The sequence below is a fragment of the Miscanthus floridulus genome, chromosome 18 (genome assembly GCF_019320115.1).
Source record: "Miscanthus floridulus cultivar M001 chromosome 18, ASM1932011v1, whole genome shotgun sequence".
In the NCBI taxonomy this organism is placed as follows: domain Eukaryota; kingdom Viridiplantae; phylum Streptophyta; class Magnoliopsida; order Poales; family Poaceae; genus Miscanthus; species Miscanthus floridulus.
The window spans coordinates 88,339,775-88,344,513 of NC_089597.1; positions in this window are offsets into that span (position 1 = coordinate 88,339,775).

Consider the following 4,739-nt stretch of genomic DNA (forward strand, 5'->3'; position numbering starts at 1 on the left):
TTGTGATAACCTCGTTGGAATGAGATTGATTATGACTTGGAAAAGTGCTATCACTTCAAGAAGTGAAGTCAAGACTGATGCCCTTAGCAACGGAGAATTATGCTAAGAAGGTTCGGGTGACACTAAGGATTAAGAGTTGTATTTCTAGTTCGAGCAACTTAATTGGGATCATTAATGTTTTGAAGATTGGTGGTAGATTCTCTTTCGGACCAAGAACATAAGGAAGCTCCGTTGGATGGTGAACATATGAGGAAAGAGAATTATGGCCTAGTGATTAGGGTTACCTGAGAGTTGTTCAAGGTACCTGTCAAAATTTTGGAATTAGTTAGGCAAATTACTTGGAGTAAGGGCAACATGTATGTAAAGTAAAGTGGATCTTTATCAAGACGATGGAACTGCACGAGAAAGTAAAGAAGAATCCAAGGACGGAGTATTCCCATCTTTTAGTCGACGTCTTCCGAATCTCAAGGACAAGATTCATCTTAAGGAGGGTAGAATTGTAACACCCTAAAATTTGCCTCTTTTGAAATAGAGCTAAAATGATTTATTTATGAATTTTTGTGCACATGAAATATAGGAAAATAAAAATTTTCATTAATTTAAAATTCATCGTAAGGTAGCAACATGTGTGAGCATACATGTGTAGCATTTTATTTATTGTGATGAATGGTGTTGATCCAAAACTCCAAAGTAATTTGGAATGTTTTTGAAAAGGGTTTAAAAATGGCTTTGAAATTAAAGAAAAGAAAGAAAAAATTAGAAAAAAAATAAATGTATTTTTAAAGTCGTAAAGTTTATATTGAGAAGCCTAACAAAATTGTCCATTTTTATTTGAATAGGGAAGTATATTTGAAACTATACTTGAATTCGATTTGAATTGGGCATGGATTTGAAAACTAGAATTGGAAAAGAAATTCATTTTGAAAATTTCCTTTCTTCCTTTTCAGCACAACCCCTAGAACTGGCCCGGCCAGCTTCTTTCTTCCTTCTTCCTGGCATGCCCGCTGGCGGCCCAGACCGTGTGCCTCCCCTCTTTCCCGCCTTCCGCACCGGCCTGCTGCGCATCGGCGACCCACTTCACGTTGCCCACACGCGCGCCTGCTGCATTGCCCACGCGGCCTAGCTTGGCGGCCCGCTCCGCTCGGCCTTCAGCGCCCACGCCCGCACACACCGACTCTTTTCCTTTCTTCCTCGCGCCTCCTTCCTTTTCTCACCGCCGTTGATGGCATTGCCATGCTCGGTAAGCCGCCGTGCCCGCGCCTACATGGAAAGTGCCCAATCTCGCCCGCCTACCACTCCCCTTCCTTCTACCGCAGCGCCCGCCATCTATAAAGCCCCGAGATAGATGCCCTCCCTCCTCCTTTTCTCCATTCGCCTGTCGAAGCTCGCCACCACCGCCCCGTAGCCACTGCTCCGGTGATGAATCGACGATGCCGACATACCTAGGCACACCATCATACTCCCCCACGCCCGTAGGTACCGTCAATTCCTCGTTTTGGCCTTGATTTGCCCGGATTCATCCTCACCACACCTTGTCTTCTCTCTCCAGCCGCCGTCGCCGGTCACTTCGAAGCCTTCTCGAATGCCGCGCTCCCCTCCTAATGACTCGCGCTGAGCTCCTTGTTCTCCCTGTGCCTCCATCACGGTAGCTGACGCATTGGAGCACCATAACAATGAGCTCTCGAGCCACCGGTCATGGCGCCACCGTGGGGAACACCGCCTCAACATGCTCCCTGCCCTCGGTTTGCACCCCATGGTGTTTGCTAGAGCCTATAGTTCATGTACACGTAGTTGAATCGGTTTAGGATGGCCGGAATCGCTCTCCCATCATCCGCCACCATGCTGTCTCACCGCCGGCCATGGCGGGCTCGCCGTAGCCGCTGTGCAGCCACTAGAGTTTGTCCCGAGCGTCCCACGTCGTCGGATTCACGTGAATGTCCAAGATTAGATCATACTGGTTGGTTAAGTAACTAGTCCACCGTGGACCCACAGACTCGGTCCACGGCGCCATGTTAGTGCGTCCACTGTACACGTGGCACACCGCGCCAACTAGCGGCTGTCACGTGTCCGCCCAGTCAGCAGCCGGGTCAAACCCGCGGTCAAGCTGTGCATGTTTTACATAATAGTCCCTGTAGTTTTCAGTAATTAACCCACAGTTCAGATCAATTCAAAATAAATACAATTTAGCAGCCGTGTAATTTCATATTTTTAATTATTTTAATTCAAAAATAAGTTTAGTTTATTTACAGAAATGTTATTGCACCTCATTTCATGCGTAACTTTTGCGTTTTAAGTCCGATTTGACCCGTTCGAATTGCGTTAGGACCGTATTTACGTTTTCTATGAGTTTACACTACTATTAGACATGTTTCCAATATTTCAAATTCATGGGTAGATTTAATTTATTTAACTAAAGGAAAACTTGTTTAAATCATAACTTATTCATTTTAACTTCGAAATAGTCCGTTCAAGTTGCGTTAGATTCATAACGACAAGATCTACATGTTAGTAATAGTGTTTACTATATTGTTATTTCTAAAATAACATAGTTTAAATCATATCTTGATTAATGATTATGCAACTGGATATTATAAATAAAATACGATTTGTTTTACTTTAGTTTTATAATTCAAATCTAAAATTGACTTAATTCAATCTATATTATTTATAAAATATCTTATATATATGAATTTATATAGTTAAAATAAATAAAGCCTATAGTTTTCTTTTTCACGTATAAAGCAAATCTCTCGGTAGTTGTATCGTTTCACCCGTAGCTTCGATTAGCGTGCTTCTCGCGACTGTGTGTTTGTAGCGATGCGTAGAATCGTATTTCAATCTCTTTTACTTATTTTTCTATGATTGGTGTATTGTTCTGATATAGATGCAATTGTATGATATGCATGTATGTGTATGGATGTTTGTGTGGTGTTCTACGATTTTGTCTAGTCGGTGAGATATACGTGGTGATCTAGAAGAAGAAGGACGTTGAAGATTAAAGCTTACCAAAGGATCGGTGTGTAAGGCAAGTATAGCATGGGACCATCCTTGTTACCTATTCACATTTAATCACTTAATTCATATTGCATGTGTCTACCTTGTTGCTAATAAGGATATACTAGATATTTGATATCTTATACTTTGATACCTTTGGGTTATTACATTGGGTAGTTTTTGCTAGTGCTTAACTAAACCATGATCTTGTAACTTGACTAATGGTATATGCAATAAACATTGAAACATGACTTTTTAGCAACATAAAAATAGGGGGCTAGAGTATTTAGCTACTTTCTAAATGCTTCATATTCCTCTCCCTAAGGACTTATCTGTAAGCGATCATCCGGGACTTACAGTACAGCTATGAGGGCTATATGGCTCTGGCTTTAGCTTAGTATGAGGACCTTTTCTAGCTTGTTAGTGTTTACCTTTATGGCACAAGAGGGTATGCTTCCTTTCCTGCTGGGATGTGTGTACCATGCTGCATGCCCATGCGTGCCACTCCTAGAGAAGGGCCACATACGCCTAGCAGCCCTAACTTGTTAGACGAACCATTGAAAGGCTTCATAGTGAACTCTGCCGACCTTCCTTGGAAGTGGGTCAAGAGATTAGCTACCTCGGGTAAAAGGGTAAATCATGACTCACAGTGAAAGTGTACAACCTCTGTAGAGTGTAAAACTGTTATAACAGCCATGCTCACGGACATGAGCGGCCTTTGACCCTTATGGAATAGAGATGATCACTACTGGTTAATTGTACTAATAATTAATTGTTTATGTTATTCATTAATCATGTTTACCTGATCATGTGTTTATGGGAACGATAAATTCTTTGCTACTCAATTGCTTAAAAAGATGACCTATTAAAGCTAATCGTAGTAAACTAGTGTCAGCCATTTTGAGCCTCATGAACCCCATGTTATGTTGCTGAGTACGATATGTACTTACGCTTTACTTTACTTTTCTATACTTTGGATAAAAATCTCGGATGGGTACCAGATTGCTGGTTTGGAGGAGTTAGGCTTGTGGTCAACGAGTTAGTCGTCCCTGTGGATTTGGAGTCTTTGCTTGAAGATTGGAGTTGACTTTCCGCTGTCTATACTCTAAGGTTATATTCCTTTTACTAATGCATTATGTAATAGGTATTGTCTCTTGATATTACCCTTATTTGTGGCTATATGTGAGATTTGACTTCCTGGGCTCACATATAGTGTGTATTTGGTTTTGTCTTTAAAACCAGGTGCTACCGAAGGTGTGGTGACGAACCGCTTGAGCTCGGTGAATGCCTTGTCAGCATCCTTTGACCAAACAAATTTCTCTAGAGACTTAAGTAGCTTGAAGAAGGGAGTCCCTTTTCCCCCAGACGGGATATGAAATGACTTAAAGCCACCATGCACCCTGTTAGCTTCTAGACGTCCTTGATGTAGGTCGGCAACTTCATGTTGGTCACCGCTGCTATCTTCTCTGGGTTGGCTTCGATGCTGTGGTGGTTGATGATGTTGCCAAGTAGGATACTTGATGGAATGCCAAAGATGCACTTTGTAGGATTCAGCTTCCATCGGTATACTTCCACGGCTTTGAAAACTTCGGTGAGGTCAGCGATAAGGGTGTCGGCAGTTTTAGACTTAACCACCATGCCATCAACGTAAGCCTTAACGTCCTTCCCAATTTGGTCCTTGAGGCAATGCTGGATGGCTCTTTGATAAGTTGCACCCATGTTCTTGAGCCTGAAGGACATGGTTG